Below are 12,987 nucleotides of genomic sequence, written 5' to 3'. Positions count from 1 at the left end.
TCTTAAATGTTTGAAGGCTCAAACTAGATGTTCAGTAAACATGTGCTAACTGATTAAAAAGTCTAAAATGTGTTCAAAAGTACAGTTAGGTCCTAGAGAGTCAATGCTTGCCTTGCTAAGCAGCCTACACTGCTTCTTCCTTCCTTCTATGTAAATATGCATAAGTTCAATAGTTCTAAAGGGAAAATATACACTGAGGCATGTTTGCCTTTTTTTGCATGAAAACCACATTGTTCTGAAACATTCCCTGAAGAGATTCGTCTCAGACAGAATTCTACAGGCTCTTCCATATTTAGAGGTGTTAAATTTATTTTGAATACCAAAAACTTAAGACCAAAGCACCCAAGTGTGTTTGCTTTTTCATAAGTCTTTCAGCAGGTCAGACCCAACAGCTGGATGTCTCAGGGTGACTAATGAATGCAGAATGTACCACATGAGAATTTTAAGACAATCTGTAAGAGAACGGGAAAAAAGCTTCACATTTTACCTATTACACAATAAAGAACAGATATCAATTCCCCCACTGTTGAAGGTGCTGTGAATGGCTTCCAGTGGTTCCCAGTACAGTTGTGTGGGACTTGTCGGCCCACAGAGCAGAGTTCTCACATGTCCTCTGTATGTCTGAGGGACAGGTCTTTAAAATTTTGCATTTCCCTGGTTAATTTTCTATCTTCTGTGGACAAACAGGCATACATCTGACAATAGGTTGCTTTCTTCCTACCTTGCAGATGCTTAGCTCCTATGTAACTGGGTGTGATTAAATCCTCCAAGAGCTGCAGCGAGTTACCAGAGATAACTTCCTTGAGGTTGGTCACATGCATTCTCTCTGCACATAGCCAGGTACCAGCTTTTGATTTGTTTTGTTTTTGTTGTTCTTCAGTTAATTATCATAGGATCACTTTTAAGGTTAAAAAAGAAATAGAAGAAAAATCGACTGCTGTTACAAGGCTAACTTTCAGTGGTGCAGAGGCCTGGTTAGCTACTGCAGTTTCATGACCAAAATTCACCATGGCACAGACAGACAACTGACATTTTGCCTCTGCCTGTATCTGTAGCCAGTGATAATTAACCTGAAGGTAAAGAACCAGTCATGTTCTTAATACAACAAGGCACCTCTTTCAAAGTTGGGGCTCTTCCTGTTTTAATAATCAAAAGGAAAAGACCTTTGGTACTTAATATTTAAACAAAATGTTTAATATTTACACAGTAAAGTTCTTCTTCTGATATTAAACCAGCATTAAAGCAGGGATGGAAATTGGTTTATAATCTCTGACACCGGGCCCGGAACCTTGTAGTGTTGTAAACAATGTCACTCCTCAGATGGGCACCACCTGCAATGGGTTCAGAAATGTCAACTGTAATTAAACATTTTATTTCAAGGATAATTCCTAGGTTACGTGCATGAAGGACTGCCTTTACGCCCTGAGAAATTTCAAAGTATTGGGCTGCGTAAATAAGAAGCAGGTTTGCTCTATTATCATTTCGTGTTTAAAAAAAAAAACCATGCAAATGGACTGAGGCATAGTTAGTATTGTTCTTAAACACATGCTTCATATTTTGCAAGTATTTTTAAAGTAAACTTCATGAAGTCTGAAAGGCGATGCCTCATCTCCCTCTAACCAACTCTAGCTAGAAGTGAGGGGACAGGGGACAGAGAAGGCCTGCAAAGTATCATAGCTTCTGTGTAGAGTCGTGACGAGGTTAGAATGGAGGCTCACCAGCCCCTCAAGTTCTCTCTGAAGCATTACTTGTTTTAACAATTTAGTTTTAAGGAAAACGCAAAGACAATTTACTACTATGAAAAGAATGAGAGTTCCAGGCTGCTCGAAGGTGTGGGGGTCACCTAATACCTCTCCTATGCCATAACTGCATATTTTACAGTGAGTATCGTCTCTTAAGGAAACCATCTTCCACACACAAATCAGCTTCAGAACTGATCGAGGACATCTGACCAGGGAACAGGGATCACCTTCTACAGGTAGGCACCCAAGGGAAACCTCACTCTTGGCAAATGAATCCACAAACATTGGGAGACTTTTTTAAAGGATCAAATGTTTATTCTATAACATGTTTCATAGTGAGTGGATTTTAGTGTAAAAATACAACTGACTAGAAGCCTCCTCCATCAATATTATGAAAGGCATAGAACATGGTTATGTGTTATTTCCCTTAGAACCCTTTTCTTTCAGAAATATCATCGCTATAAACTATATGAAAAATTCTGAGAGACGAACGACATACTTAAAGTTCTATAACAATGTATATATACTGATCAGAATAACATCTACATTAAAAAGCTACTGTTAGGGAAAAACATTGGGAGAAATGTGCAAGTATGAATCGGGGAGTGAATGGTAATATTCCTGTTCTCCAAGTTCCCACAATGAGATCATGACTATATTAAAAGCCCATGTCCAGCAGGAAAACAGCCACTTAGGGGAATTAAAAAGCCCACAGGATGCTTGTTCACTGAACCACACAAAACATGAGGTGGAGCAGACATTTGATGGAAGCCTGCTTCCAACACTATTTGAATGTCTGTATCTCCACATAGCATACTACACATATACAGAAGAGCCCACAAAGAGCAGTCACAAAACAGAATAAGGAGGGAGAAGGTGGTGTTGGACTGTGGAACAGGCTGGTTTGAAATAGGGGTTTCTACTAAATTAATTTTTTTATGCTGAGCATTAGACAAGCCCTTTACCTTCCTGCTAAGATGGTTCTACCCTGGTTACAGGCTGGAAGAAAGATAAAAGTTCCCAGGCCCAGCTGTTTCCAGCTCTGGCTAGGAAGGCAATAAAGGTGGTGACCTAGGTGATGTCTGCGGCTGTCACAAAATGGGATTAGAGCATGCCCTGTGCACTGCAGCTACACGGATGCCACTAATATAGACCAGACACACATGGTAAATTTTCAAATCATATATATTTTTTTCAACTCAGGAGAAAGCATATGCCTTAGGCTAGAGATCTAGTAAATGATGAAACTGGTAAGGTGGCACAAATGGTCACACTGACTCTTCCACCAATCAAGATGCAGAGATAGATAAACTTGATGACAGACACCGGTTCTTTGTCTCCCACCATCAATCAATATCTGGTAGCTGCTTCTCATGTAACTTAGGAAGGCCTCTCGCTTTCCCTTTTAGCCTGATTTGATTCTCCACTGCAGCTTCCAATTCTAATCTCCTCTGAAAAAAAAAAAAGAATCCATCAGTGCAATGGTCCTGGCACCATGGCCCTGCCCAGGGCTTCCACGGGCCAACCCGCAGCAGCTGCATTTCTAGTCTCAGCTAGAAAGAAGCTCAGGCTCCTGCTGAGGGCCTTGCACAAAGACCAGAGACATGGATGGCACAGCCCCGGAAGAGACTTCTGTTCTTCAGAGATGGAGCCCAGGAGAAAGAATTCTCAAGGCCTACACCTGACCAGATAAGAAGAAACTCATTTAGAACAAATACAACATTCAAAGCTATTGTTTTTCACCACAGAAATTAATTGATTAACTTTTCCCTCTGCAAATATATTACTGAAAGTTTCTCACTGCACAAACCCTCCAAACAAAATTAATGGTTTTGTTTTGAAAATTAATTTAGATATTAAAAAATTATGTTTTCCACCAAGATCTCAGTTACTCAGATTAAATATTAACCAAAAGCTGTCTTCTGCTTAAATGGAATTTAGCCTTTGAAGTGTTTTTATTAATCTTTTCTGATGGAGGTGCTTGAAATTCCAAGAGAGTGGGACTGCCACCGTTCCTGCATCACTTACTGTAATTTATTTTCAGAACATAATTCTATTTATAAATGAAAATCCTATTAAAAGAAGACAAGAAAAATTAGTCCTAGACTTTGCATTGGTAGAGTAGAAACAAAATGAGCGGCCTAACCTGAAGTGACATTTACAAATTACCTGTTAATTTAAACCGGGTTGAGGGATGACAGGATTTAGTCAGACTGACAGAAGGTACCAAGGCAATGACAGTTGAATCTGGAGTGGCCATAAAGCTCTCCCTGCTACCACATTTATCTGTGTTCTTCTACTAGCCCAATGCTTCCCCCCAAAAGCTCCCTGTCTTGTAAATAATGTATTTCTAAAAATATTTACACTTTTGGCAGATGAAGGAGAAAGAGTGGTACCAAGACAGGGGATTTACTCCTGTTTCAGAGTTTGAAGTCATTTACTGAAAGTGGCTTCTGGCATTAGTCATGTGAGTATCCAGCTTACATAATCCCTAATAGCAATTGTTCTCCTCTGAGGTGTCTTCATTTAAATATAAGGACCCCCAAAAGACGGTAAATGTGACCAGTGCACCACCTGCATGTAAGCACATCGACTTTCACTGTCTCCCATCCTGGATTACATGTGTTGACCCAATGCTTCCTGATTTAAAAAAAAAAAAAAAAAAGAACTCTACTAGATTTACAAATTGGAACATTAAGAACATGTACAGAAAATCACAGGACAATAATTCTTTTAAAAATGTCTTAGAGAGAAACAGAATTGCTTTGGACATGGATAGCTTTAGTCCAATTGAAATCACTTCTAGCAGTAATAACTAGCTGAATCAGATATCAGATACCAGATATTTTGACTAAATATCTAAATAGATTTAGTAATAAATATTTTTCCAAAAGCTTCTAGTCACCTTCAATTTATATGAGTATGTATGTTTTTCTCTGGTGAGGCATGTTCTTGGTAGCCCTAATAAGAGGTTTATGTTTTAAATATAGTGGACACACAACACACAAGACATGTACACGTTTATGACAGAGAACACATCATATGCATACTGCGCATGTATCCACAATGCACAAATACATAAACACACAGAATGTGCTAGCACTTTGGTCTTTTCTAACCTCTATTTCTCTCAAAAGACAGGATTTCTGTTTGCCTTTAAAAAATTATCAAAGCTCGTGTTTACTTATTTATTTTTTTATTTTTAAGGGATCTTTACATGTGTAATGCACTGACAATAAACACATTTAGTAAAAATGGAATACATGAAAATTTAAAATAAAGTTGAGTAAAGCAGAACTATTTTGCTTAAGTCTACAGCGAAGCTTCCTGGTGTATCGCTTGCCTGCATCTCCTCAGGGCTCCTGTGGGCTTTTCCCTCCTCACCTGAGTTTCTCCATCTCCAAACTCAGCACACTTCAAAGAACTGCTACATCCGTTCATTTTGTTGACACACTCTCAAATTCCATTGTGAGCACAAGGAAAATTTTGCAGCACCAAAACAATTACTGTGAATTCAGACCTATCCCCAGAATCTTCACCCAGCATAGAGCAGCTACTCCAGACCGGAGTGTTAGCAGGGAAAGGTCAACTTCGCTGAGCAATGTCTTTTCATATTTGTGATAAAGATGCTCAATGGAGGCAATGAGTACATTGTTTTATAAAAAGAAATGTTATTTTTAAAAGTAACTTACCTTCAAATTTTGATCCAATATCCTGATTCTGAATTATTTGTTATCTGGCAATATGGATCAACTTAAACCCCCCAACACCCACTTAACCGAAACAACCTCATGAACAACTAAGTATTTCTCAATGAGAGTCTAGTTTTCAGGGTTTTGGTTAAGAAGAAAGTTGCAGACGGGGAAGTGCTGGGTCGCACACTGTAGTTTAGGCTGTCCTCAAAGTTACTGTGTGCCCTAGCTGACCTCAAATTTACAATCCTCTTGCTTCCATTTCCCACTGGTAGAATTATAGTTCTCTGTCAGCACACTTGTCTTCAGTATTGATGCCATTTTGAATTCATTTAAATGCAAAGGTTGGAACCTAGGACTAGCTTAAAGATGGCATATTGGACAAGGGATCCTTCGCTTGACAGCTCCTCTGCCATGTTGAATGTTAGCCTGGCCCATCCTGTTTCATGCCTTCAATTAGTGAGTAATTAAAAATTAGCATAAAATCCAAAACACTTTTTAGAAAGGGAATGGCCAAAAGAAAAAAAAATCATCTCTTCCCCCTTCTATACCAAAAGTTTCTTCAACAACCATTGAAAATAGGGTGCTCCTGTGAGTTCTGTGACAAGTACCTTTTATACTAAATGCTACTTTTGAGTTTTTCTTCAGTCTGGGCTTAGAGATAAATTATAAATGATCTGTGTCTTGGGCTCCTCTGTCACTTTGCTGTCAAGAAGTATCTGCTGGTTTGGACAATCCCAGCTATTTCTCTAAGATTTATGAAATGTTATTCTGCTCTAAGATTGATATCCATGTCCTTATTCAGTATATCAAGGGCATATGATAATGATAGCGATCAATGTTATTTTAACACTGCACAAAGGCCAGTGTCAAGGCCATCACTTCATTAGACAACAAGACTATTGATTATTAACTAGAGACTAGCTGAAATAGAAATGCCCTAACAATCTCTCTACACCAAAGAAAAAAGCATTATCACTGGGTAGATAGATTACATAATCTGTCAACCACTATGAAAACCTTACCAAAGCAGTCAGAGGAGGTAGGCAGAGCATTTCAAAAGCTACTTCTCAGTAAGTGGTCTCTCTATGATGCCCTCTGGTCTTCTGCTGTCCCAGCTCCTACAGCTCAAGTCATTTAAGACTTGCAACACTACTCAAGCCTTGTTCCTCAGATGGAAACTCTGATCAGAAATTGCTATGAGCGGGGCTGCGTGTGAAGCTTTGAGTGGGTGTAGGCCAGTGTAAATGGGGAAATAAACATGAAAGGCAAGAACTAAGACTGCCAATACCTTAACCTGAATTGTATCTCTAATTCTATTATTTTAAAAAGCAGATGTTTTCTAAATATCACAGGTCTAGAGAAAGATCTACACCATTTCCCCTTCCTGCCAAGATACATATTATTGTTTAGCTGTCCCTAATCACTGTTACATGCAAATTTATCAGCCTTCCATTTTCCTTGCCCTGAGCTATATGCTCTGAAATTCGTACACTCTTTATGCAGGTGTTACAGAGGCCCTCTATCCTGCAGGTATATATTTGGACTCTAAAGCAATTTCCCCATCATGTCTGACTTAATTGGACCATGCTTCCTAATCAACATAATTTCCCCCTTGACCAGCCCTCTATGCACAGGCACTTAGGAAAAAAGAAGTGGGTTAAATGGAGGGCAGTGAGAGAGAGAGAGAGAGAGAGAGAGAGAAAAGGCAGCCAGCACAGAGCAGCAATTTGAGCTCTAGGAACTCATCCTAAGTAAAGCAAATGGCAAGAGGCATGTGGAAAACTGATTAGTGAGGACCAAAGCAGACGTTTAGTGCCCAGAGGTAGAAAGTCCAGTAATCTCCCCTGTTAAGCCTGTCTTCATTTCCTCCTCAACTAACTTCACTATGAACCCAGATTCATCACCTGTCTTCAGTCGGAGACTGTTGTTGAAACCAAAGAGCTCAAAGGGGCTCTAGTGACTAGACTACCTTGGGACTCTGTCTGCCTGTTTCTCCTTGAGTTCCCATGATCATTCTGAAGTGTTGACCCATAGGGGACTTGGCCCCTTATATCTTCCAATAATTGTTCCTTTTTAGAAAGAGCCTTATGAAGTCTGCTATCAAAGTTCTGAGGCCACCATTCCTGGTTTTGAGAAGGAATATGAGCTTGACTACAGTGACTTATTAAGCATGAAGAGGAAAATCTATGACCCCTGAGTGGAGTGTTTGAGGTTATGGCACAAAGTCCCTAGCCAGAGTTGATAGTGTTATGCTAATAGAGCAGAGCCTATTTTGATAAGAGAGTGGCCCTGTAAAGACAAGCCTCAAGATGAAAGCAACAAAGCTTGACAGTTTTCAGCCACAACAACAACCAAAATTATAATAACTCAAAATGTAAGGTAAATATGTGAGTTTATAGTATCAGAAATAGGTGAAAGAAAAATAAGAGAAATATCTTCCCTTGAGAAGAATTCAAAATAACTTTCAGAGATCTCCTCTCCAAGAGATGGTCCTTGATACTCTTCACTAGTCTTCAGTGCCCATGAGATTGGATCTCCCTAGTGACTTGTTTGCCAAAGAGTATATGGTAGGCACATAGAGAAATGAGAAGAGAAATCTGTTAAACATTACTTGGACTTCAAAATCAATATCAAAACCTTTAGCGATGAGTCACACTGACCATAGTCCCTGAAAATTGGTAACAGGAAGGGTATCCTCCTCAGATATACAAGCACTGATCTCACAGAAAAAAAAAGTATAAAATCCCAAAGGGAGAAGGACTCTACAGAATAACTGGCTAGGTTTGTTCAAAAATGTTGTAGTCAGGATGACAAAGAAGACCTGAGAAACCATTACTGATCAGAAAAGAGATGATGTTTCTCTGCAATGGTCCTTCTGCATAGGATGAAAACATTAGTGAAATCCAAATTAACTCAGGAGTTTTAGCAGTTAGCGTGGTTTAAATGCAGGCCACCTACCTCCATAAAACATACGACATTGACATAAAGTGTTGATACCAGGGGAAGCTCATTTAAAAAATAAATATAAGAAATTTCCATATCCTTTTCAAATTTCCTGTAAATCAAAATAACTTCGAAGGAAAAGGTTATACACAATACACCAATATATCTTTATAATGACCACCCTAAATTTATACATTGCATAGAAAGAAATAAAAATGATATGATAGCATTTTTGTCAAGAATAAGAATGCAAGAAGAAAGGATAACTTGTTATTTTTTCTCCAGGAGCATGAATAGCACCTCCGAGCACTATATTAGCCACAGAGTATGGTTAAAGCTTCCGGGTCAATACCAGCTGTGTTTATCCATGTGCTAAGATTCAGGTGTGTGGTGTTTTCAGCAGTAGAATTTTGTCATCCAATTCAATCAGATGCAACGACAACTGCCTGTAACATTTGGGAGGATCATAGAACCCCACAAATAACCCAATGAAAAAGAGGTAAGCCATGCCCTGGCACCAAGCTTTCTATTTGATATCCCATATGTCTGGTGGGAAGCAATGTCCTTGCTCCTACCATGTCTATTCTAGGGCAAACCCATTTACACTCATTTTTACATGTTCACTAAATGCTCTAGTAGTAGTAGGGTTTCCATGTGGTATCATCAAAGGTCTTTAGTGTTAATTAGCCCTCCTTCTTCTACTCTTCTGTCCTCCTGTCCTCCACTTCATTTAAACTGTCTATAAAACATGTCTCCTTGGTTTATCAATGGCCACTTGGGTTTAGGTATGGTTGTTTGGGTCCACATTGAGATTCTCCATGGCAGTTCTGGTTAATGAAGCACTGTTTCCTACTTGCCTTCTACGTGGTCTCATTCTCTTTCATCCACCCCACTGGCTTCCAGAAGAGGCCTTCTCTGCAAGCCTTACATGTGTTCTCACTGTCAGTCCTTCCTTATGGTGCATGGCACAGTTAAATTATGTTGTATATTTGTGTATTAATGTTATATTTATAAGTGTACATATCCCTAAAGGCTTTAGCATGAGTTACATTTTTGTAGCTTGAAAATAGGACATATTCAAAACATCAGTTTTCAAAAAACAAGAAAATTTCTTGAGTAGTTTTTCTTCTTCTACAAAACAAGAGTAAAGTCAAAATTTTCCCTAGGCTACTTAATAATGCATTAGATCAATTTGAAGAATTTTTTTTTTTATTTTTGCTTCAAGAAAGAAATAGCTTTTGGTCTTCTCTGGGTTTCTTTTTTCTTTTTCCTTTTCCTTCTCTTATATATGGTACATAGAGAGCTTATTTCAAGATAATCTTTCAAGTCCATGACTATAGAGTTTTTTGTATTTTTCAAGGAATTTTCTTTCTAGTGACAGTGTGGAACAAAGCAAATACCTAGAAAATAATACAGTTTTAAATCCTAGCTTAAAACAGTTTTAAGTTTAGTTGGAGCTCTTGGGAGTAAGAATAAAGGGAAAAAAGAAGAAAAAGGCATTTGGCTTGAAGCTTCAAGAACACTTACAAGTTTAAAAGAATAAGAAGTAGAAAACTATACAGACAGGGCATATGAGCCCAGTCCAAGAAACATTCATTATACAAGACCCATGGTATGAAGATTTTAAGAGAGTAAGACTAAGAAGAGACAATATATGGTTGTATGTTTGGGAGTGATGCTTGATGCGCTTCTGTTTTATTCAGATTTGCATGACTATAGCAAAACACCTGTACTGATTACTTTAAAAGGAGGAATGATTTATTTTGGTTCACATTTTTGGACATTTCTTCCATAGTCTCAATCAATTGGCTAATTATCTGGGGTCTTGTGATGAGGTATTGGAGGTAGCTTACGGAATGGCACCAGGAACATGGGAGAAAGCAGTGGCCAGGCATGGAGATCTCCTTCAAGAGCATTGCCCTTTTAGAACTCTGCTGGCATGGAGATCTCCTTCAAGAGCATGCCCTTTTAGAACCCTACTGGCTGCTCAGGAGATGCCTTTTGCGAAGCAAAAGGAGTTGGGGACCAAGTTTCAAATCCATGAGCCTGGGGGGTTGTACTGTCTGGTTTTGTACGTCAACTTGACACAGGCTGGAGTTATCACAGAGAAGGGAGCTTCAGTTGGGGAAGTGCCTCCAGGAGATCCATCTGTGGAGCATTTTCTCAATTAGTGATCAAGGGGACAGGGCCCCTTGTGGGTGATGCCATCCCTGCACTGGAAGTCTTGGGTTCTATAAGAAAGCAGGCTGAGCAAGCCAGGAGAAGCAAGCCATTAAGAAATATCTCTCCATGGCCTCTGTGTCCGCTCCTGCTTCCTGACCTGCCTAAGTTCCAGTCCTGACTTCCTCTGGTGATCAACAGCAATGTGGAAGTGTAAGCTCAATAAACCCTTTCCTCCCCAACTTGCTTCTTGGTCATGATGTTTGTGCAGGAATCGAAACCCTGACTAAAACAGGGGTCATTAAAATTTCAACATATGAACTGGAGAGATGGCTTAGCAGTCAAGAGCACCGAGTGGCTCACCAGAGGAGGCAGACTAGATGCTTAGCACCAATGTGGTAGCTAAAAACAATCTCTAGCTCCAGTTCCAAGGGGATCTGTCATCCTCTTCTGGCTTCTGTGAGTGCTGCATGCACACGGTATACAGACATACCTGCAGGTAGAATGCTTAGACACACAAAATAAAAATAAATACTGTAAAATTCATTAAAAGCTGATTAGAATACATAAAAATAACTTACATTATAGGTTAAAGAATTCGAAGATTTAACGTTCAGCATTATAATAATAGCGATGCAGAGTCATGGCTAACATCAGAATTTAAAAATATAAATTAAGAAAATCATGCATCTAGTTAGCTATTATTCCAGGAGAATAGTTATGGATTCATTAAACACATTGAATTCAGGTTTATAAATACAGATTGACTAATAACAGCATCTATTGTTCAGGTCTCAGTTGGAAAAGCAGAAGCTTCTCTGGACATTTTACCCTGCAGTGAATTCAATATGTAAGATTAGATCTGTGAGGAGACTAGTGGAGAAAGGGCAAGGAAGCCTCAAAGAGTGAAGGAAATCAGGAAATAGAAAAACTGAAAGGTACTGCCTCTGGTTTCTGCCATCTTCAGTATCTAAGTGTTGCCACGAAGAATCTAGAAGAATCTTGCTGCTCTCCTTTCCCAGCCAGACACCTTCCTAGCATTGTCCCACAGCAAAACCATCTCCTGATTCTGGTTTTCAACCTTTGCACAAATGTCTTCATTAGTAGATTCCAAACTAGAAAGCTGCTGGCAGAAATGATAAGAAATTCAGTTCTCATTCTTTAAGTTCCTGCTGTCGAGATGTGACAGGAAATGGCACTGAGTTGCCGAGAGTGACAAGCTATAATATGGATTAAAGGAAGTAAAAATACAACTTAAATTGTGTTTAAAGGACAGTGATAGTAAACTATCATTCTCAAATACACTGGTGAAATAAAACAACAAAATAAAAGAGGGAGCTAGCTTCTAAGAAGTTTGTAAGTCTAATTCGGAAAAGTTCCTCCAACTCAAGGGAAAGAAGGAACCGCAAGACTTGCCCTGGCCAATCACTGGGCCCTCTGACTTGAGGGCTAGTTGATGCACTCTCATATATTAATGATTATGGGTCACTGTTGCAGGATATTTGATCACACTGTGAAACCCCAAGCTTGCGTTGTTTACTGGGGAAAAAAGTCTGTTTTTTTGTTGTGGTATGGCTCAACCCTAGTACACACCTTCATTCCATGCATGAAGTATCTGTTTATTGCAAACAGTACTAAAGTCAACAATAAGTCACAAATCAGAGCAAACAGCCAGTTGAAATGGTGTGAACATAGGAAGAAAGCATGGAGAGTTAGAGAAAGTCAGGAGGACACAAAAAGTAGAATTGAGGGATATTCAGTTTGAGGGGATTTTGAGATGGAATGGAGAAGAAAGTTTCCTTTTGTGACACTGGCTGAGAAAGAAGGTCAGCTGGGTGCTCTCTGCCTCTTTGAGTCAGCAGGCTCTCACCCCAGCATCTGGCTCCTGAGTCTTTATTGGTAAAATTGAATATTTAAGATTTTGTTAAAAACAACAGGCCACCAAAATTTTGAAGAAATTAGAGATGGAAACAATCTTCAGTTCTTTTCTTAACTAAATGGTAAATTGTGCACATAAAAACAAAGCTTCAAGTGGGAATTATTATGAACTATTACAGAGTTCTCTGTAAGTATCTTAGACAGATAGATTAGATCTGTAAAATATTGTAGTTGGAGGCTAAAGATAAGGCTCAGGGTTAAAAGAACTGGTTGGTAGTGAAGAGGACTCAGGTTCAATTTCCAGCCATCAGTCATTCCAGTTTCAGGGAATCTAATACCCTATTCTGTCCTCCATGGGCAACTCCCATGCTTGATACACATGCAAGGACACACACACACATACACACACACACACACACACACACACAAACAGCACTGCCTCTTGTTGCTCTTAGGATAAAATGCAGACTCAGAAATTCTCTCAGTCATTGCAGGTTAACACCCTTGACTGATGTGCTGAACCCAGGTCACACCCTCTGCCCTCAGGTGGTATACTCTACCTCCTCTGT

Source organism: Mastomys coucha, unplaced genomic scaffold, assembly GCF_008632895.1.
Source record: "Mastomys coucha isolate ucsf_1 unplaced genomic scaffold, UCSF_Mcou_1 pScaffold16, whole genome shotgun sequence".
Taxonomy (NCBI): domain Eukaryota; kingdom Metazoa; phylum Chordata; class Mammalia; order Rodentia; family Muridae; genus Mastomys; species Mastomys coucha.
Note: the sequence above shows the minus strand (reverse complement) of the source record.